Source organism: Mycteria americana, chromosome 1 (assembly GCF_035582795.1).
Source record: "Mycteria americana isolate JAX WOST 10 ecotype Jacksonville Zoo and Gardens chromosome 1, USCA_MyAme_1.0, whole genome shotgun sequence".
In the NCBI taxonomy this organism is placed as follows: Eukaryota; Metazoa; Chordata; class Aves; order Ciconiiformes; family Ciconiidae; genus Mycteria; species Mycteria americana.
In genome coordinates this window covers 74,174,291-74,197,869 of record NC_134365.1, presented here as the reverse complement: position 1 = coordinate 74,197,869, position 23,579 = coordinate 74,174,291, and the positions used below count along the sequence as shown (strand labels likewise).

General features: G+C 41.2%; 1 protein-coding gene across 8 annotated transcripts in view; it reads right to left on the bottom strand.

Annotated features, from left to right (window-relative positions):
• SOX5 (SRY-box transcription factor 5) overlaps positions 1 to 23,353 on the bottom strand; it is a 723,931-nt gene extending 700,578 nt beyond the window's left edge. For 6 of the 8 annotated variants that reach the window (XM_075506020.1, XM_075506208.1, XM_075506234.1 and 3 more), the window contains exons 1-2: positions 23,246 to 23,353; positions 4,572 to 4,741 (exon numbers count right to left, since the gene is read on the bottom strand). The gene's annotated coding sequence lies outside the window, so the exon portion shown is untranslated. The remainder of the gene's footprint in view (positions 1 to 4,571; positions 4,742 to 23,245) is intronic. The other 2 variants (XM_075506075.1, XM_075506155.1) reach the window with 2 other exon arrangements.
• Between the last annotated feature and the right edge of the window lie 226 nt (positions 23,354 to 23,579).

Below are 23,579 nucleotides of genomic sequence, written 5' to 3'. Positions count from 1 at the left end.
AGCACTCCCTTATTTGAGCACAGTCTTACAAAGACCTTGTTCCTGGAAAAATGTAAAAGCAACTACTTGCATATTTCTGTTAGCTGCCATCAGTAGAAGCTTCTGGCAAGTCCTGTCCAAAGCTTTTGATGTCTTCTTTCTCTTGTGAGAGGCTTTGAAACTCTTTTCTAGACATCCGATTTTTCCATTGACTGCACCTCAGTAAGTAATACCATTTGCTTTTACTTTTGCTTCATCCAGCTTGAAACGGCATGTAGCCATGCAGCAGCCTTGATTGGATAAACAGCTGGATTTCTCCTGCTGTATGCAGTAGCTGACGTGCAGCGGCCACCTATTTAACTCCTGCAGTCAAAAATGTACTTGTCCTCCACACCTGTCGTTTTCCAGGGATCACCAAATTCGGATCCTTTGTCCACTGTAACCTTTTATCTGTTGATGTCTCCAGACACATAATAGCATCGGTTTAGGGGTAGCTGCCCACACTGGGGATACTAATTGTTGCTAATGGTGACCTTACTGCATTAGCAAATTTTAATTCCTCTTATGTGGCCTCCCCCTATTCAGGCAATTCCATTTCTAATAGCCTTTGCCTCCACATTTTCTGCAAATGTCATCTGGCCTGTGATTCCTGGGAAACAGCCTCTCTCATCTGACCCATGGGACACCCATGCATAGTCGGAACTTGGGTAGCTTCCAATTTACATTCCCTCCCTCCCCCCCCCCCCCTAATCCGCATCACTAGCAATTGTTTTTTGAAATACTGCATCTGGTATAAAGGAGTCACCCAGAGGCTAGGAACGAACAGCTGATGCTTGTCAAAAAGATGCACAGTCTGATCCACAGGTTATCACTATCTTTGATTCAATCAGCTGTGCCTGTCTCCAAATATGATTCTTCCCATGGCTTACACTAGGCACAGGTCCTTATCTGCCTCTACCAGGGCCAAGTTTAGATTTGGCATAGCAGATTCTCCCTCACTTGAGCTATGTCCAAGGTACATGATGGAATGAAAGCCTTCATAAACAGTCTCCTCAAGGCTGTTCCTCCCCCCACTACCATCTGATTTGCTATCTTTGCCATTATTTTAAGAGGGCAAATCTTCCCTCTGTCTCCTTAGGAATGGTTATGAAAATAAAATAAAAACCACACACACGCATACACACACACGTGTGCAACACAAAAAGGAAAAATTAATATTTTTTTATATATTTATTTTGATTAAAAAAAAAAAAAAGAGTGCCCATAAGACCCAAATTCTGCAGTGGGAAATTGTTGGTAAAGATGCTTTGGTCTCTAGCTAACAGGCACTGCCAGATACCAATACTTTCTTATCAGTTTAGCCATTTACAGAGAAAGAAGTGCTCGGAGCCCATTCACTGCCCCCAGATTCCACGCCTTTTCTGCACAGCTAGTAAATCTTTCCTCCACCAAATATACTTCTGCCATTTTAAATCTACTTATACCAGCTGCAGTACTTGTCTGTGGGTTTCAAAGAGGGATTGAAACACTGCAAATAACAAATGCCATTTCCTTCTCTAATTTTGTTAGACAAAATGCAAGAGATCCATGACAGCACAAAACAGCTAACAGGACTATCTCCTTGGGGAGAAGCCGTCTGTGCTGCTCCATACACATTATTAGGTGCATGCCTAATAACCTGACTCTCAGACAGATGAGCATCAAAATTTAGGAAGGTAGATATTGAAGATATGTGTACATCATCTAATTTCTACTCCTTTTAGCTCTAAAGAAGAAATTGAAGTGTAATTAATCCAGGGTCATGTGCCTAAATCTTCAGACACAGAATTAGAGAGGAAGCAAGCTGGCTCCCTACCTACTTCCAAAGCAGACCTATCCTCTTCTGGTTCTTCAGGTGAGGTGTAGGCAAAAATTATGGGAGTGGAACTCAAAAAACCCAACCAAACCAACCCATAACAACTTTCCCCTTTGTCTCTACTGGCATTGTAATGGTGTTAGATACCCACGTCAAAGTGTTGCGCAAAGAATGCTTCCCTTCCAGCACAAAGGAATAGTTATTGCAATTATTTGGCAAAATAACTTTGCAAAAACAAATAGCTGAAAGAAAGCTTTGATATATTTGCAGACATTTTATGAAACAAAAGGAAAGGTAAATTCTTTGATTAAATCATACATAATGAATTATTCATCCAGCCCTTTTCTGTGTTAATCAGTTAACACAAGGTGATAACATGACTTCAGAAAAAATGAAAACAAAACCTAAGGAACTGTAAGAAAGTAAGCAGAATCTGAAATGTGAATCAGAATAGAGCATGCATAATGAGATAATGAAGATTCCTTTTAAGACAGAGGTAAAAAGGCAAAGCCAGTACACCTTCTGAACAAAGAACAACAAATTCATCTTTCATGACCTTGATCATATTGATTCCAAATGAGAAGGCATTTGCTGGGGACATGCAAGAAACCTAAACTGTCTGAAGTTGTCCTGAGAGCTATCTTACCTGCACTATGCTCACAGCCACAGCAAAAGAGCCCGTTTAGAGTCTGGAGAGCCCAGACTCAACCCTTTGATCCTGCCCCTTGGAAGACGGATTCAGCCCTGGGACTGACTAATGGACTCAGAGCAGAATGTCCTATCTATCTGCCTTATTGGAAGGTAGATTTGGACTGAAAAAGTAAGAATCATGCTTTGAGCTAATCATAGTCTTTCAGGGCTGTGAACCAACACCACTGGACCAGAGAAGGAGCAAGTCTTGCTTACTCATTGCAGGAGCAGATCAGACCTAGACCAGAGCAGCACTCCCCAGTGCACCAGCACACATGCACAACTGAGATAAAAGGGAGTAGCCACTATTAAAATCTGTTCCACGAAAGTGGAAAAACCACAACTAACCAGGAGTGTGGAACCTATTAACATGAGAAAGAAGGAGCAAGAAAAGGAGGTATAAATTTTTACACATTGAACAGCTTGGCCCCAGAAGGTAGAGAAGGCTTAAACCCAAGTTTTTGCCAAAGCAGATGTATATAGCCATACCCAAGTACTTGAGATGTGTACTCATCACAGAGGTACTGAGGCTCTAGCACTAGTCAGCATAGCACAGAGTCCCATGCAACATGGCAAAACCTATGCACCATTTAGATCAAGGCTGCATCCACCCCTGGTCAGGGCAAGAATTCATTGACAGTGCTCTGTGGGGTTCCCTTTTGAAAGTTTGGAGCAGCACAGCACAGTGGGAGGCCTTTCCGCCACCTGTTGGCATGCTTTCGCGAGCCAGCCCTTGCTGCTGAGCAATGCCACAGGAGCTCTGATGCAGAGACATGACCCTCTACAAGGCTGGTTTCACCATATGCAGTTTCCCCACCCCTCATCACGTTAGCAATAGGACTCCACGTTAGTGCAATGCCCATCACATGAGCATATAATTTCCTTCTCAGAAAAGCCCATATTCATCGACATAGAAAAATAGTAATGGATATATTTAATTGAAGTTTTATATACTAGGAGTACCAACAAAATCTCAAGGTAAATGGAAATTTTTCTCATTTTATCATCGCACAAAAAGTTCTACATATGGATTTAGCACTTCATGTATTCATATTTCTTAAAAAAAACCCCACACTTTCATGGAATTTACCATATTGGTGAATATTTATCAAGAATGTTCTGTGATTTTTCCAGACTCCTTTTCCCTTGACCTCTAAATGTCTCAGCTTGAACCTGCATGAAATATATGCATACAAAAATATAAAGAGACTCCAAAGACAGAAAGAGAAGTGGCATTTGGAATTCCAACCTGCTGAGAAATATTTACTCTTACTTCACTTGACTTAAAAGTAGCTGAAGGGAGTTACCCTGAACAGTAATTTTATGCCTTGTAAAAGCTATCAAAGTTGCACACAGATGCATTTTACAGAGACTCGAAGGAATGCTCACACTTCTTGGCAGGTGAGTTAAGCCTGTGGCACTGTCTGGAGACAAGGTTGCACGGGTGAATCAAGCGGTCCTGAAGATCCAAATCATTACATGAATTTAAACATTTTCTCAGCATCTGTATTCCCCAAGCCACAAGTGTGCTTTTGTTGGTTAAACCTTTCAAAATGCTAATGCTCTCTGAATGGCTACAGCTCTAAATCCTGTGGTGCCCAAATGAGCTCCAACGCAAACTAGTCCGCATACCTAACTAGTCCTGTTTGTGGACTAAGCAAAGGCAGGTGATTCCTCTCAGTAAGGTATTAGCCTAAGACCTAGAGTATTATTTCTGGAGACTAGACAGGAAATATGCTAAAGAACTGCACCTACTTTTTTTAAAAACAAACAAACAACAAAAAAACATACAGTCCTCTAAATAAGGTGGTAGCAGTTGCCAAGTTAAATTTCTACAAGCTGCAAATACAAATTACTGTATTGATGCAAACACAGTACATAGCAATGAAGATGAAGCCTTGAAAAGAAGATCATAGGAGCCATGCTCTTTTGTAAGTAGACTATTTTAATATGTTTTCACTTTAAAGTCCTACCTCCTGCTACTGCTAATCCCCCCAGTCCGAAAGAAGCAACTGTAGTTACTGGAAATGGATTTGAATGCACTTACTGTGAGATGCCATGAATATCACCATCAGAAGTTATGTACTCTGCCTTCTTTCCTGCCACCTTTGCCCTTCAGTTTTGGCTTTTCAACTTACGTTGCAATAGTTTCTTTTATCTGATGCAGCATTATTTTGTGCTTTATTTCTCTGCTGAATTCCAGAGGTCAAAATTAACCTGTAGCAAGAGAAATAAAATAAATATAGGTCAATCTATTAATTGTATGACCTAGTAAGGACTTCACAATAAAATCTGAAGGCCAAGATTTTTCAAAAGCAGACGGAAATGAGATTTTTTGCATGGATATCAGTTATTGTAAGGAATCACCACTTTAATGCCTACAGTCAGTTCTAACCTTAAGTTTACTTTAGAAATAAATAGATAACAGCAAGGCCAACAATAAGACCTGCACGAAAGTCTTTGTTTAATATAAAATGGTCGCTTCTAAGAAGTGGGTGGACAGCAGTAAGTTTTCAGGGAGGCAGAACTAAAAAATAATGCTCTTGAAACTTGTGACTCGAGCCATCATTGTGTAAGAGAATCAAATGGGTCACTGAAGACCCTTCATAATTAGATGACTGACTCCCAGTAATATCCACAGGAATTCCAGGACCAACTGGCAGCATGAATTAATAGGAAATGTTTCTCCAAAATCCCCTTTTCATTTTCTAAGGTGTCAGCCAGGCGCTCCTATGCCCAGCTGTATTGCAGATGGTTTGGTTATTCTTTTATAATTATCAATTAATCTGAAGGTTATAGTTAGTTCTATAATGGCATTACATGCAACCATCATATATCAGAAAAGGCAAGACTATGATTCTTCAGTTTTGCCACAAAAATCTTCCACCCATGAGAACAACCAAACTAAGTTGCACACCTTACTGCAGGGGCCACCATTCATGCTCAAGGTAGAAACAAGAGCATGGCTTGGCTCAGCAGGCTTAGAGCTTCTGCCCTCCATCAGCTCCTTCCTTTCCTTTATCTTAATTGAGGTAGGGAGGGGGCTGCACCATTGCCTAAATGTTAACTAGCAGCAAGCCGTGCAGGTTGGGTCTTCCCTGCATGAAGCAGCGGAAAGCCTGATGGGATTCCTCATCAGTCAGAGCCTTGAACTACATCTTCCCAGAGCTTTTCCTTATAGCGAGCTCCCTGAAGATGACCAAACTAAAAAAAAAAAGCCAAATTTAATTAGATTATAAACTAATTAGCTGGTTCTAAATGGAGAAAACTCAAAAGAGGGTAGGTAAAGCAGAACAGAAATAAAGAAGGTTTATACCCAAGTCTTCCCCTGTTAGCTATATTCTTGCAAGTAGGTCATTGCTTCCAAGCATGGATTCAAACAAATTAATGGCTCTGCTTTGCAGCAAACTGCACAGGTACTACAATTCCCTCTGGTGCCTAGGAACCAGTCATTCCCATCACCAGAGACCTGGCTGTGGGTTTTACACCCTGCTGTCTACAGCAACCTCTTTGCCCTGTGAGCATCAGTCCCAAGCTCCTGCTCCTTACACTCACCTTACCTCCACCTGATCACTGTGGACTGGAAACTTCTCCCTGCTCCCTCACTCAGGTGTTCACCCTAAAAGGAACAGCCCCACTTGAGCCACTTTTAGCTTAAAGGATAAAAATACCAGCTGGATGCAAAAAAAGCCAGATATTGCCCATTAAGTCTTTATTCTAGAGTCTTTTTAAACATCTTTCTACCTCTGTAACAGCTGGCTTTGTCCCACACCCAACACACACAGCCACTCATATGGATATGAGTATTTCACCAGACTTGAGATCATTGTTCTGACATGGTCCTAGTGCAAAGCACTGCAAAGGCAATATTTTGGAGTGGTTTCTGCCTTTGAGTTAGTGCTTTATTTCTCCGCTGAATGTCTTTGCTTCCATTTGGGGAAGTTGCATTTGAGATCAGAAGGGTGCTGACAAACACTAATGAAAAAAGCACTGGCCACAGCTTCCTCCTGGGTGCCCAACAATATAGCTAACCACAGTTACGAAGAACAGTTGCCCTCCTCCATTTGGGCATGCCAGAAACTACCACCAGAAATCAGGGAGCTCCCTCTCACCTCACTAACACCTTATTGCCCATCCTGCTCTTGTCTAGTCCCTTGTTTGTAGGAGGTGTCTACCATGTAAAATGGAAATGAAGGCTGGAGATTATCAGCTCACCAAGCACACTGAAGCAGGTTCCTCACTACATCTCACAGTAAAGTCACAGAGAATACAGAATCTGTCTCTTCACCAAGACAAACTTGAAAGTTTTCAACTAATTCCCAATCTTGACTTCCTTCTTAAAACCAGAAATAAACTCAGCCATACAAAACAGCTGGTAGCTTCTGAATTTGAGTGGTCAACTGATTTGAAGACGTTTGGATTTTTCTCCTTCCTCTGTATGATTAAGTCCAGGCATTTGAATTTGAATCTCTCCCATTCTGGAGGGGTATTTTAAAAAGCTACCTCCTAATAGACTGTGGTCATGTCTGTTACAGCATATGGATGCAGAACTACAGTGGAAGCAAAGCTGAGGAAAGGGATACCTTTCCTTTTGAAATTGTTGCATTTTTTCCCATAATTAAAAAGTCATTCATAACACTGGAGACTTGGTCTCACATGTCCAAAGTGCACCTAATTGTTGAAATGTAGTCAGTTACTCTCTGAGAAAAGGGCTCATAATTTAATGAATTGAAATGCAGCAGCTCCAAATAGCAGCAGTAGAGAGGGATGCAGAGAGTGCAAATATTGGAAATACTGGAGAGCTTCCAAATGCTTGGCATTAAAAAAAAAAAAAAAAGCCACATGGCACAACAATATAAAGCCTCCTCTCTGTAGGTCCGAAATGCAATTTTTTTCAAAGCTGCTTGCAACTATAAAGCTAAAAGCTAAGAGTACAGGAGGAAACTGGATAGGTCAGTCCTAGCAAGATCGCGCCTTTTTTGTGAGATGGCTTTGAGAAGGGCAGCTGCCACAAATGGATCTGGTTTCAGTGTGCTTTGAGGAGCTCTGTGGATCCACCTTCCCTTGATGGATCGTCTACATCAACTTTGTGGAGGAATTGCAATGCTTTGATGAAAGCAAAGCCATTGAATTACTTTCGGTGATGACTCTGAATGTTAGACACTAAAAAGAAACAGAACAAGCTGGAAGAGGCCTCCCCTCTAGTATCAGTTTTCCATTTCCTTATCTATATTGACTACGACAAAGAAGTTTTGGATTATATGTTGTCTTATTATCTGCTATCCAAATACTTTCTGCGGTGTCCTGCAATTCCATCATGATTATGCCATTGCAATGGTGATGCTCTTGTAAACCACATAACAGAGATACCTTATGTTGATGCTTATCTTCTTACTATATGTTTTATGTCTTTACATAGGCTGAAGCTCATAACCATAGCAACTGAATTGTTCTGGGGTACACCAGGTTGACCAGAGGAATTCTTCCTGACCTGAACTATTGTATTTTTTTAAAAAACAAAGAAATGTAAAACAAAACCTACTCCGAATTCTGCAATGTAGCACAGATAAATTTGCCTTCAGATAGTCTGAAAAGCTGAATTATGCTTGCATAAAAAATTGCTCATTCAAGCAGAGATCCAAGGTCTATTAAAAGAATTTTGGTAGTCACAAGAATGAAGCCACCAGATGACCAAAAGGGAAAATGAATTGGGTCTGGGGACAGACCCTTGTGGGTAGAGGGGGATGTTTTAACTACTCCAGGACACTTAGAATACTTTTCAAAATGACCTCTGAAAAAACAAATACGTATCTGTAATGCACATTCTAAGCACATACCTAAAAAGGCAGCTATTTTAACTGGAATCAGAGGGACTGGTTCTAGCTTCTTCACATGACAGCTGTGGTATAGGGCCCCTAATCATACAAGACAGACTAGAACAAACATAAAGGGCTCTATGTGGCCATTTTTCTGCAAGCACTAGTGTAGATGGCATGGGGGAGGGGAACTGGGAACTCTGGACAACCTGTACGAGTGTGTTTTAATAACACAGCACCCTTCACGACTGCTTTAACTTCTTTTGGGAGAACTCCTTAAGCCCTGTCTTTGGACCAGAACCCAGAAGACAAAACATTACTTAGCTTTTTACATATTTCTTTCCTACCTTTCTTTTTCCTCTGAACTTTACAAAGCTATACCAGAGTCTAGATTGCTGCTTCTACTACAGAATCAGTGTGAAATAATTTTCAACCTCCTTGTTTAAACTTATAAAAATAGATAAAGAGTGAGGGTAAAGTTAAGGAAAATATTTTTTCCCTCTGGTGTGAGAGTTGCTAGATCATGAGTATAACAATTATTTTAAGACTTGCAAACATAGAATGGGTAATAGCATATATCACTAGTGCGCTTGTAACAAAAGTTACTGTTTGGTACTTCAGAAGAAGAAAAAAGCTTCTCATGATGCACTTCATGGCACCTTCTTCCTAATACTGAAGAGACTGAGTCACAGTCCCAGATGTCAAGTGTCCCCTGCAGAGAAGCATAGTGACTGGAGCCCTTCTCTTTTAGTCCCAGTTACTGTGATGCTATTTGTACTAACAGAAGTGCTTAATCTATTTGTTTAAAAAATAGAATAAAATCTGTAAGCTATTTGTCTCAGTGTCATCCCACAACAGTCAGGTTTTGAGTACTTGAACAGCTACACTCTCTGTGCTTCTTTAATGGGAATCTAAGCAGGAGAGGGGGGAGAAGAAGAATGTCTATAAACATTGATACAGAACTGGCAGCAGGATCAACAGGAAAAAGCTGGCATGGGAGGATTAAGTAATTTCAGTACTTCTGGTGCAGCAACTTCTGGTTTTTGTTGTAAAATAATCAGAGGAGATACGGACACATCAGAAGGTATGAGAGCAAGGCTTATCCCATTAGGAAGGAATGTTTTGTCATTCTAATTTGGCAAGGTTGCACTTGGACATTTAAAAGGCAGCCTTTATAGCAGCTTTTGTAGCTGAATTATACAGTCGAAAGTGTAGGTATATAAACTTCTATAGTCAAAGCTGCAACTTGCTAAACTAACATCCCTGTAGTTTTCCAAGGTAACAAAAATAGTCCTACAAAAGTAGTTTTAAACCTGCTTCTCTCCTTGCTCAGATTCATACTAGCCGAGTTGTCTAGTTGGCTTCCTTGGAATATGAACATTCAGAAAAGTTTTCTCAAATATAAGCAAAGTCTCTGAATACTTAAAGATTATTTAACTTAATTCTGTCAAGTGATATGCTTTTTTTTTTTTAACTAGACAAGTTTTCTCACTGTCATACATGAGTTACAAACATTGATATAAGGAATCAGCAATAATGTTGAAGAATAAGACTAGATACAGTGTCTTCATCATTTCAGCACTAAGTGGCGTTATTTTTAACCACCGAAAGACAAACTGGTCCTAATTTTCTAGAACAAAATCCCATAGGGAATTCACTATTGATTAGCCAATATTCTTGTTCTTTAAATATGGTAGCACTCACTTTAAACCCAAGATAATTTTTAAAGTGCTTGTCTTTCAGATATCAGAACATGGTCCCATTTCTGATAGATTATGGATTTTACGCATCTCTGCCAGCATACTTGGGAAGGTTTGGAGGGGATGTTGTTCCTCTGGTAAATGGTTTTAACCATATATGGGTCAATTTTTACAGGGGGAATGCTGGCTGGGGTTCATTTGGGAACAGAACACATTTAAACATGGCTTGTAAGAGTGGTGCTCAGCTGTAGCTTGCTGCTGATAGAGTGGTGCTCGGCTGCTCTGTGTGTGCAGAGGGCTTTGAACAGGTCCAGAGCATCTGCCCAATGTCCCTTCAGGATCACAGCTTTGGGACCTAACAGCTATGAAGCATTTTCACAACTTTACCTTGCAAGGATTTAGGTTTGCTTTTCACTTTTTTCCTACATGCACTTGAAATGAGAAAGTCTAAAAACACAAAACAAGCCTCACCCAAAACTCCTTGCTTTTTACTTGGGAAAATCAAGAGTTTGGCCTAAGTGTGTAAGCAACTCCAGGCTGGGCAAATATTGGCCTTTTTGTAGAGACCAACTTCAACTGGACCCTTTTTGCCTTGAAGCAACACACTGCACAGCTTTACCACTTCCTAGGCATGTTTCATAGGAAGTTATTTAAATTTCTCATTAAAATTTGGAGAAACAAAAGTAAATGTCAAAGTATGCATCTTATCTCATTTGCAATGTTGCACTGAGTTTATTTTTAAAGCCTTGCAACCAAGGAACCAAAAGAATGCCATGTTCTTTTCGAAGCACACGTAAAGTGCACATATTAAAAAAAAATATTCTGAGTTGTCTCTAACCAGGAATTATTTACTGCAAAAGTTAGCAAAAGACTTTGATATTCCAAGAATTGTTCAGTTTAGTAGGGGCAGTGACTAAAAGAAATCAAGAAAAAATAACCCATCAAAGGTCACTCTCCATTTTTCACCTCTAGACTGGAGCCTGTAATGCTGTCTTTTTATTTCTGTGGCATCTATATAGTGCAGTAGCCAATAACACATAATTCTACAGGAAACTGGTGCCTCAAACCATATATAGCATTAAAAAAACCCTCCACTGCTGGACATCAGTGCTTAGAATTTATTGGGTTTTTAACATTGATTGAGCTTATCTTTAAAAAATTTACCATTTCATTTAAGAAGTGTCTCTGCAAGGCTTACGTGCCCTTACAAGACACCTGTATAGCAACATTAACACAGAGAACACCTGAAATAGCCATTTAGGTAGTTAAAAATTAGACTTCGGGGCAGGAGACGCCTTTAAAAAATGATGAGAGTTTTGAGTGTCCATTGCTTTTGTCTTAGGAACAGGGAAAGGTAACTCAATTTTCCAGGGGAGTCTACCTCACAGGCATTAGCTGGGTGCTTATGGCAAGACTGGGCATACAGAGGTACGAGTGTCCGCTCCAAGTGGCTGAGTAGGGAGTGGGGATTTGGCTTCACTGTTACACAGTCCAGCCCTCCAACAAGCCAAGCAAGCACTCGCTCTGAACCCAAAAGTCATCTGAGCAAAGCTTTGCAGAGGCTAATGTTTCAATAAAATGATGAACGTGACAAAAGTTTTGCTTCACCAAAGTACTGCAGATGGCTCCCTTGGGAAGATTTAAAGGGATGAAAAGAGGTAACGCTCCTAAGCGGTGGAGGATCCACAGGACAGATAGGAGCCTTTTCCCTTTTACTCTATTAAGTGACGTGACTGGTGCCACAGTATCAGAAATGCTGCAGAGCCCCCTAACTCCCACTCCTGTGTTTTAACTGGCGCATACCATTTAAAGATTAGGCTCCCTTCAAGGCCTTTCCTTTTGTAGTGCACAACTTAGTCATGAGTATCCACTAAATCTACTGTAAGTGTCAGTTTGAGATAGAACAGCCAGGGTTCTGCAAATTTCTTTTTCAAACAACTTAAAGCTGTGCTCCTAAAGGACTGACAGACTGTAGCATTAAAGAAGCTCCTCTACCCTAGCCAACTTTGTAAAAATCCAGAGAAACATATTCCTGTATAACTTTGACCAAGAGCTTTGAGCTGTGTGATGAATAGTTTCCCACCCCCACTGCAGATGTAGGCAAGAAAGAAACAGCTAGAAAGAATAGCTTTATAGACCTGTCACACTAATCTTATCATTTTCATATAATGCAGTCAAATTCGAAATAGATTTCAACACAGACTGTTGGGAACCTGACTATAAAACTTTTTCTTCCATAAGAAATTCCTTAATTTTTTTTCCTCTTAAAAATTCAAAAGAAAAAAAAAAAATCAGAGCCTTTGTCCTGCCATGCAAACCCCCTCTTTTTAAAGCCCTATTTCTCCATCTCTCTTTGCAAAAACAATAAATACATTCTTTCACACCAGGAGTTAAGAAGTATATTATTTATTGTAGTCAGGAGTTCCTTTCTCGGTATCCTGGATATGAGCTCATGCCATATCAACAACCAACAATAGCTATTGTTCCTGGAGTATTAAGGAAGTTTCTGTACCCTGTTTCCTGAACACAGTATGTAAACTAATACATACAAAAAAGGTGTTTCATATTATTCCAGGTACATTGGGCCCCCTCCATGTCAGCCTGCTAGCAATCTTTTTCCCAGAGTCAGAAGAGTAAATGTATACTTGTGTTTATCCATTTGTGAATGGAAACAGGTACTTCCATCACAAACTATACAGAAACAGAACCCAGAGAAACACAACAATGTGTTTAATTTGGAAAGAGCACTTTCTAGCTCTTGGCTATTAAACCTGGCCGCCCTGATGGGTTAGTTCCTCAGATAAATCATCACTTCTGTGGTGTACTTGATTCAGAAGGCTAAAAACCTCCAAGTTCATACACATCAGAAAGGTTGACGCTTGTTATCATGTAACAGCAATATCTGCCAGCAAAGAAGGTGTTGACTAAACTGAGTGACTGAGCTGTGACCTATTTCTCCACCAAACCCTCAGGCCTAATATTCATATACATGTAGATATACATGTAATATATGTATGCCTCGTTCTGCATAAATTTTACAGTTGTGCTGGAAAGATGGGGTGAACATCTCCAGGGTGCAAAGAAAACACACAAACCTTCTCAGAATGCAAAGCCAGAATATCCCAGTGTGGCTGAACAGGGCAGACCTGCCTGCCAATTTTACCTCTTGCAATACTACTGCCTTGCAATAGTACATACTTCTGCCAGTGAAGGCAAAAGTTGTTGGACTTTGCTTCCCTGTCACACAGGCTTCTCTTCATCTTCTGGAGGAGGGACAAGGCATCCCACTTGCACCAGTGTATCTACAAGTAGTAGAGGTTACTGTCATTTATTTATCCTCCCCAAATGCTGGCCAGTCTGCAGGCCAAACAAATTAGGGGTATTTCTGCGGGTCTCAGTGAATGCTTGCAATCTCAAATCAGGTCTAGCAGGCTTCATTACGTGCAAAGCTATGCAAATTGCTCTGTGTAGTCCCCACGCAACTGTCCCTCCTATGCAGTGTCTCACTCATACATGCAACAGTTAGCCGTACCACAGTAACAGACTCACAGAAGGGCTGAGGTGGGAAGGCACCTCTGAAGATCATCTCGCCCAAGCCCCTTGCTCAAGCAGTGTCACCTACAGCACGTTGTCCAGGACCATGTCTAGCTGGGTTTTGAATACCTCCAAGGATGGAGACTTGAGAGCCTCTCTGGGCAACCCCTTCTAGTATTGAATCACCCTCACAGTAAAAAAGTGTTTTCTTATGTTTAAGTGGAATTTCCTGTGTTCCATTTTGTGCCCCATGCCTCTTGTCCTGTCACTGGGCATAGCTGGGAAGAGTCTGGTTCCAGTTTACTAACGGAAGGAAGATGCTGATTTTACTGCTACGGTTCTGCTACACACCCATACATTTCCCCACTGCCTGCTGGAGCTCTGCCCCCTCGTGTGAGATGCCACAGAGACATCCAGTAGATGTCTTCACATCCCAAAGACCCCACCACATTAGTCCTGGTTATGGTGCTACTGGAGCACCGCAGCGAGCACAGCATGTGAGAAGGAGAATAGAGGAATATCCTACAGTGTCAGGCTGAGCAGAATGCCATAGATGCAAGTCCCTCTCAGTGACGTTCCTGCCTTAACTTCAGGGAACTTCATCCAGACCCCTCCTTCCAGGTACGAGTTATCACGGTAATCCCCCATCCTCAGTCCTCCCAGTTTAATCACTGCTACATTTACAATGCAACACTCTAGGAAAGGAGACTGTTTTCTGGTGAGGATTGATGACCGTGATCTGAACCTTGAAATGGGACAAGAAATAAAGATGTGATAAAGACATTAACAATGTATGGTTTAATATATCAAGGCCAGGCAAGCCAATTAGGACTGAATAGAAAGTAAGCTAAATCTTTTCCCACAACTCTAATCCTTTCTGTAGGATTTGAAAGAGAATAAAAAGCTGCTACTGCTTTAAAAGTTACTTTCATGGTCATTTTTATGTTTTTATACTAATACTCATGCTCCTGCCAGGAGCACAAATGAAAGTGCTGAAATACCCCACAGCCTTTCCTGTGAGATTTACAGACTAATTTTACAGATCTAACAAGTTTGAATTATTGGGATAGGATTCAAATAAGCTTCTAAATTTGGGAGTATCTCTCTGAATCCAATATAAGATCTTTACTATTTGAAATTCCCTCAGCCCTATGGGACCCACAGTATATTGTTGTGCTTTTACTGCATGTCCTATTTAAGGGTTTAATGCTGGCTCTTAGATCTTTTATTTCCAGGCAATCTGTTCAATTACTAACAGTGTCCAATTGACTCCTCTGACTGCTGCTATTCTCAGAGCTTGAAACCATAAGTGAACTTGGAAGAGCAGAGTGAGGGCAAGCAGAGGTATGTACAGCCCAGTGAAGTCTAGGATAGTTTGTCTGTACTTCAGCTGCACTTCCATTTAAGATTTCAGAGACCTTTAATAACAGTCCACTGGTGAGAAAAAATGAGGAAGGGAAATGAACAAAGAGAGAATCAAAGAGGAAGATGAGACCATGTCTCACTGCTAGCAGCCTCTTGAGTCCTGTAACATGGGATTCCCTCTCAACCACCTGCGCAGGAAGCACTATGGATGGGACTGCAGTCCCTAGAACAATCCAAAGACATTTTAACGTTAAAACTGACTCTCCCCAGTGTCTAAATTATGCCAAGGATCTCTCTATTTCTACTCTAAAATTGGAAGAACAAAAGGCAACTTAAAGCCCCCTCTATCCTTGAACTGAACTTCTTAGTTTTAGCTCATCAGGCTAGCGCTGAATCTTAAATGAAACATTTAATTGTCCATTTTCTCATTCCACTAAAAAGTGGAAGGAAAAAATCATCAGTATTAATAATCAAAACTTACACAAAGAGAAAGTTTAATACATATATATGAATTGTGCCCTTGTAGACAAGGTTGCTGCTACCAATTGCTCCCTGGCAATGAATAACAAATTAACCTTCTGATCGTCATCAGCTATGATTTTACTCTGCGTATGTCGTGAATTCTGTTCCCAAAGTCAGTGTGGACCTGATCCTGCAAACATTTTGGAACACTTTAAGTTTTGACCCTAAATATATATTACTTAACCCCCATGATTCCATCTTACTTGAGAATAACTTTAATGGAGTAGCTTTAGAGCATCTGCAAATGTGGGTGTTTGTGGTACTAGTGTGTATGTTTGAAAAAAATATCTGTGTTAATATAGATAGTTCTCAAGGGTAAATGTTGAAGTTAAGGAAAAATATTTTTAAAAAATTCTTAGATAAAAATGCAAAGAAAAAATACTAGTCCTCGTCTTTCTTAATGCATCCTTTTCAGTGTAGGTTTTAAGTAACAAACCCCTTAATCTTATTAACTTTAAATCATGTCTCTTTTTTGTCATTTAGCAAAAAAAAAAACCCCAAATGACTTTTGGGGGCCTAAACTTAGAAACCATATTTTTACACAGGCTTTGAAAAGCAACATCTAAAAGCATTCCAAAGGAAAAAGGTTAATGAAGAAGTAACTTCTCCATTTTCGCTCTGCTTCCACAAGCCTCACCACCATGCATACACCCAAGGGCACACACACGTGCGTGTGCACGCACGCACACACACACACACACACACACACACAGAGTTTAAGGACTGACTGGCAGCTGGAAGCAGCTATTCCATACAAGCAACATTACAATAAAACCTATAGAAAAGAACACGCAAGTGAACTAGAGCTTTGGGCTTAGAAAGGCATTTTAAAATATTTTCCATTCAGCTATTAATATTGTATTAAAAAAATAATAGTTTTAGCTCAAATTCCCATGTTTCAAAGCTCACACAGCTCTAACACTGAGGTTATCTTGTTTGGCATGAGAACAGCTCATGTCTACATTAAAGCTGGAAGCTTAGAAGTGACATAAACAGGCCTTTTTCTATAAAGATAAAAGGCTAAGCTTTAAAGAATTTTATATTTATAGATAAACGTTTCCATAGTAATCATTACAGTGAAACTTGCTGGTGTCAGCAATCCTTTGCATACAAAAATGGCTTATATTCAAATTAGCAGGAATCACAGAATCAGATCCCAGCTGCTACCTGAAAGAAGGGCTTACAGGAGAAGTGTGAATGGGGGTCTCTGGGGTGGGCAATTGCCCTTATTTTGATCACCTCTCTGCTCCTTTCTGCCCTACATGCCAAGACATAAAACAGGAGATAAGTTGTACGAGGCAATTTTGCAACGCACAAAAACAATTTAGGTGGCCCAAGTGCCCTTTTTCATCTCTAATTTTTAAGCTTCAATGATATAAATACAGACAAATTAAAAAGCATAAGACAGGCAACAAGCAGAAAGCTGGTCAGGTGACAGTGGTATGGTTTTCCCCTTACCTATTCCCTGCAACTTGGATTCTTTTACACTACGGTACAAATTCAATTCCTGCTTTGGGATGATGTCCATTTCTTGTTACTTAGGGCAATATCTTTTTCCCCCAGCCCTCAGTGAAGCAGGATTTCCCCCCTAGTGCTCAGCAGAGGCCTATATAATATTGTCCCACGGATGAGCCTTGCTGGATCAGGACTGCCTTCTTATTACATTCCCTGCAACAGGCAGACTAGCATTTAAAATGATGGAAGTTATTTAAAGCAACGAGGCTACAGTAATCATGTAAGATAAGACTCAAACTGCATGTTTCTGGAGATTTCTACAATGCCCTGAAGTCAATTAGGTTTTAATTAAAAAAAAAAAAAAAAAAAAAAGTGACGTGAAGGCTTTCAGTCTATGAATTTTTAAAGCTCCGCTAGTTAATTAAACAAAGGAAGGAAAATATCACACTCCCTTTTTTTACAGGTGGCAAGATGAAGGAGGAGAGAGGTGAGGTGACTTACTCAGGGACAACGTGGTAAGTCAGTAGTGCCTGGCACAGAACCAAGCCTCCTCACTCTGAGATTACATCCTACTCACTCCTTGAAGTCCTGAAGAAGGGAAAAGAAAAATAGCTAAGAGAGCTGTTCAGCTTTGAAATGAGAACGCTGTGTGTGTGAGCCCACAGGCGTATGAACATATGCCATGAGAGAGATGCAAGTAATACTCCCTGATCAGCAATAATAAAAACCTCCCTCCTCCACCTTTTTTCTTTTTTTTTTTTTTTTTTAAAAAAAAGGCAAACCAGGGAGGGGGGCGAGTCTGAGTGGTTTGCAATTAATATACAAATGTTTCCATTGTAATCAGCACACTAATACCTGTCACTGTCAGCACCTCTTTCCGAGGGGGCTCGCTCACTGTTTCTCTTGGCACACAGTGCTTTGACGCTCACAAGAGATTACTTTCATAAGGTGCTCCGTATGCACATTCAATAGCCATTTTACCCTGGGTTTTATGATATCTTTGGAGACGTATATCCAGTTGTTTGGCTCCTGCAAAGCTACTGAAGTCTGGGACTCAGCTGGCAGAAAAGTAGCCTCCAATAAATAATGAAACTCTTTTGGACGGGGAGATGTTTGTATTAACACCTAGCAGAAGGGAGGGAACGGGGCCGGGAAGAGTGGCTGCGCTTCAAAGAGGTTGCCCCTGGCAGGCACGGGTGCCCCGCAGCCAGCCGGTGCAGCCTGTGGTTGGCAAGCTCTGCCGGCGTGATGGCTGCCTTGGCTGCGAGCAGCTCCGAGGAGCTCGGCAGAGCTGCTCGTGGCTGGCCCGTGTTCTCAGGTGCCGTCACAGAGCATTAGCGCCCGCGTTAAGTAGAGAACAAGACGGGAGATGTTAAGAAAGAGGAGGGCCTGCGCTCCGCTGACCGGCGCTTTCGCAGGTTTGATGCAGCAGCAGCCCTCTGTCTCTTTGCTTCAGGAAAATACTCTTAGTTGAATTACTTCTTAAAAAAAAAAATGTGTCCCGTGTGTTGCGCTACACTGGCTCCCTCACTTGCAAGACTCTCTTTGGAAACAGTTAGGTTCAAATCTGTTTTGGTACGCAGGTTCCTTGTGATATTGCTTAGATTTTTATCCTCGTCAGAAGTGTCTCAGTGGAGATCTGCACAGCAGGCTGCCCCTGTCCAAATACCAATGTTTCCTATGAGAAGTTCAGCAGCAAACCAGAAGCATTTCTTCTTTCCTCTGCTCCTCATCTCCCCTGTGTAACTGAGGATCAAAACACCAGAGAGGCAGGGTAGTCTTGCAATGCAATCGTAGTACTTACAAATTATTTGACCTGAGCCAAGATCTAGGGAAGTCAGTGGGCTTTGGATCAAGCTCTACCACTGGACGGCAACGCTAATTATATTTTTTGCATTTCTGCAGCACATGCCATCCCAGGATGCGATGTTTTACAGGCATCAGTTAAGACCCATAGGTTTCTGGTGAGGAAGAAAACCAGCCATTTTATAAAGGAGGAATACATGCTAAGGCAGATCTTTTGGTGTGTGCTGCTCTGGAGATTATAAAGAGAAATCTGGGAATTCTCAGCCCTTGCTGTACTTCCACTCTCAGTGGCCACCTATTATGCAAATCCACAGTGGATGTCAAAGCGGTTCTCTCTGAATCCATTCCCCCCTAACGCACACATTCTGGGAACTACCGCCTTCCTAGCTGTATCTATGGGTATATTGTCTGTGCACACCAACAGCTTCCAAATTCATACCGCAGATGCAACTGCACACCACTTCTGTGAGTATATGCACATACACACATAATTTTAAAAATCAGATCTCTGTTTGTCAGCCATTATTTATCACACAGTAGGGTCTGATAGACCACTGTTTCCTCTCAATTGCTTTGAACAGGCAATAAATGCAATGACTTGCCCTGTCTGATGGCAAACGGTGACTCTTGCATTGTTGTGAAAGTTCTCTTTGCGTGTGTGTGCATGTGTGTGTGCATCAGAGGAACACAACTTTGGAGAAGAGCAGGCGCTTTAGTTAAATACGCTGAGATTCCACTCTAATCTCTTTTTATTGTGAGTTCTAGGAAATAAATTCTGCACTGAAATTTTCCGTGTGCGGTCTCAATGGAAGGTAACATATTATAGAAAGTTTGAGAGAAAGTCTGCTTAGACATTTGATGTTGCGAGAGTAGGATGGAAAACACTTTTGCTGTAAGTTTCAAATGTCATTTTTTTAAAAAAATGGCCAAAATTAGAAACTTCAAACACAGTTTCCTTCAGTTTTTATAGTCCTTATTGAAAAAACAAAGTCTGAGGTAAATTGGCCAAGGGGTTTTTGAATGACCACATTTGCAGATGCTGATTATAAAAAAATTATGCCATCCACATTCCAGAATATTTCAGGACTCTCAGACAGCATTGCAAGGGAGTTAAATGGACTCATTTCACCGCTGTTTTTTGATGGAGCAATGCGTAATTAGGGACAGGATAACGAAACGCTCGACTGCTCCAAAATGCCATCTTAAATTATTTGAATAAGAGGTGAGCCAATATATAACTTCACGCAGCACTTCATAGTGGCAGAAATGCCAAGAGTGTCCCACTCAAATACAGGGAAAGATGCAATTCCCCCTTATGTTCTTTCTATTTCTTGATTTTTCCAGCTCCTTTTTTTTCCTCCCCATGAATTGCCTGTCGCCCCCACCATCCTCCTTCACCTTCCCACACAGATCCTTTTTTGTAAGTAACTGTGGAACATTCCAGCTACGCTGTGAGTTAATGCGGCGCGATAGAGGGAGAGGCAACATCAGGGAGTCAAAAATTTGAAAAGTTAAGGGGCTGGGTCTCTGGCTTCAGTTCAATTGATAATCGCTGTGCATCTGGCCCCGTGTTTCTCCTGCACAATTAACTCAGCCACATTGCGCATACCTTGTCTTTTACACCAGTTTGCAAAAACCAAATTTACGTTTTGCAACACTGAGTCCTGATGGTGCAGGATGGTGAAGAAGGTCTCACTGATGTCAGTATAGCCAAAGAGATATCCAGTACAATGGGCCCAAATAGACCCTGGGCTACAAAGGTTTAATTTGCAATGCACCTTGAGATCAGCTAACAGTTGCAGTAGGAGCTTTTTTCCCCTCGTATGACAACTTCAGGTCCCGCTGGGAAGAAAATGCCCATAGCCAGTGAGGTTGAAAACAAGGCAAACAATATCAAAATGAAAAGTGCAGGATGAGTGAGGCTGGGCTGCTTTGCTTCTTGCTGTTTTGAGAAAGCAACTAATTAGACAAGGGCCAGGCGCTGCCTGCATACCACGATAGCTACCTCAGTAGTTTGTGTAACTGTGGAGTAATTTCAGCTGCAAAATAAGTAGTTTTCTCCCACCCCGGAAATGACCACAACACTTACAGAAGACCCAAGTGCTTTGGTATGGAGGTGCTTTATGCTGCTCCAGGTTATGCTCCCATCTACACAGAGCAGGCTAAAGCAGCATAGATAGTGCTGGAAGTGCTCGAGGCACAGGCTTTTCACGCCTGCCCTCCGCTTTTCTTTACATCACTAGTCTAAATGGCAACCACCCTAAACCCTTACCAGGGCTAAAATTAAAGCAGTGCAACTATTTGCACCCAGAAGAATCTGACCAAGTTTCAAAATACATCAATTTCTCAAAAGGTTTCCTTGCCAGCTCCAAGTCCCAGCCCAAGCCACGAAGCTGAGCCAGTGGGAAGTCAGCAAGGCTGAGCAAGTTGCTCGCCACCTGGGGCGGCTTCCCTCTCTCACTTCAACGCGAGCCAACCGCAGCGGCAGTGCTAGGTTGCCTACAGCTCCCTGGCAGGACAATGCCACCAGCCCTCCTGTGAGGCCGAGCAGCCCCCGAGCCATAGGATCAAGCCTGGTGCGTGCCAGTGAAGCCACCCTTTTCCAGCACAGCCTGCCATCAGCCTCACCCCACTGTCCATGAGAGCTCTGCAGTCCCAGAGCTGCCAAGGTTGGTTCACTCACGATGCTGTAGGACAAAAGGTTGGTTAAGGATACTTAAGCTTGTTTGGTTTCATTATCACTCCACAGCACCAAGAAGTGAGTGGGGGAGCTTCGGTTAGTTGACATTTATAGCACGCTAAATTGCATACCCAGAGTCAACTTCAATGGCTGCTGTGATCCATGATGGTAACTACCTTCTCTTCTTCTCTACCAACTCAAGGCAAAAAGATACACAAAGCTTTGCAAGTATAATCCAAAAGCAGGGTAAAGGAGATTTCCCAATTCTAGCTTGAAGCACTGAAAGAAATACACATAGATGTATATACACCCATACATACATACATACAACTTGGTTCTGACTTTCCCTTATTTGTTCCCTCCTTTGCTTTTCCCTGCATCAATTCTACCACGAAGGCAAAGGTATGGTTCACCTGACTTTCCACATTCCCATGAGATTGCCAGTACACTAGAGTCAGATGTCATCTGGTATCCATCTCAACAAATATTCTAACGGCCTTTTGCCTGAATTTGTTCCTCATTAAATGTTCCTGTACACATTGCAAAATCATGCAGAGAAGGATGGAGCAAAGGAAAACAAGCAGTGAAGTTTATGACTAAACTAATCTTTTACTTTGCTGACCAAACTGAACGCAAAATTTTCCTCTAATTTTATATTGTTTTTTTCCTCTAATTTTATTCTATCTGAATGAACCCTTCCTTCATTTTGTTGAGATAATTATTTTTTAAATTATGAATGTAAGTAAAATTTAAGATAACAAAGCAAAGCACTTCAAATAAAAAAGTCAAAACATTTCTTTTTGAAATTCAAAATTTCAAATTTTTTGACAGATTTGTGAATTGGTTTCTTCTGGAGCTAAATATACAGAGCTGGTAAGAAGTTTCACTGCAGAAATTCTGCCTAACTCTGAAGAGAAGTGTTTTTGTGTGTGCCTGCATTTTTGCATGGAAAGAGGGGCTACTTAGCAAGCTAGGACAATGCTTAGAGCTGCCAGTGCTGCCCCTCTTGATTGCCAATGTTGGCTACTGCCTGCTGCCTGCCTGGAATCGTTTTGCCGTGGATCATATCATCTCCTAGCATCATTGCCAGGGTCCCCAAGGCTTGGGGGTCTAGAGCTTGGTGCAAGCATGAAACATTTTTCATACTCAGTTTGCACCAGTCAGCAGCAGCAAGATTCATACAGAAAAGGAAAAACGTTTACGGACTTGAGTAATAGTCTAGCAAATCCCCATTAGATTCTTTTCCCTCCCTCCCCAAATAAATGAAACCAAACAAAAACTGATGTTGATCACCATGTGTTCAGAGTCATGGGCCGCTTTCTCAGCTGGAGCGCAGCAGAACTCTCCTGGCTCTCAATGCAATGATGCTGATTTATACAAGTGAGGCACGTGGCCCACAGTTTGTGTTACACATCCAAAATCCCATATAGACTTAATTTTGCTTTTCAAAGCCTGCAGAAATCCACAAATTAACACCTTTTACCATTATTCACTTTGAGTTTGTCAGTTTTTCTGCAGTAATCGATTAACAGTTGCTTTCAAGTTAGGGTTTATCTCTTGTTGGCGGGTATATTTATGACACATGGTTACACCTACAAGAATACATTAAAAGTTTTTTGAGCAACTTGGAACTACAAAGGCAAACTAGTGCCTTGCGGTTGCTATAATCTTTGATGTCAGTAGGAGACTGCATTTACCAAAATCAAGCAAGAGAGTTCTGTTTTCTGCGATTAAAGCAATCCACGTTAAACTTTTAAAGAAGCCCAGTCAACGCAAGTAACTTTAAAGTACACTTTTGAAATGTTCAGAAATATTAACAGAGTGCCATGCATAAAACTTTTACCTGTATATCTCCCCCTCGATTAACTTCTTTTTCTGAGAGAGAGAATGCTGTTTCTTATATAGCATCCAGTTGAACAAAGGAGAAACAGAGCCTGAACTGTGTGCTCTGGGCACCAGAATCTGATGCAACTCACTTTCATCTCGGTGTAGCTTATCTGGTAGGCAGACCCAATGGAGGCATGAATTCCTAAGGATAAGTTATATTATACAGCATGTGACTGGATTCAGCCAACTCACCAGTGATGAATTTGCCTTCTCTTCCAGAGTTTTACTTGTTTTTAAACAGAAACCTTCCCAAACGGAATTAGTCTGTCAGTGTAATCTTTACCATAGTT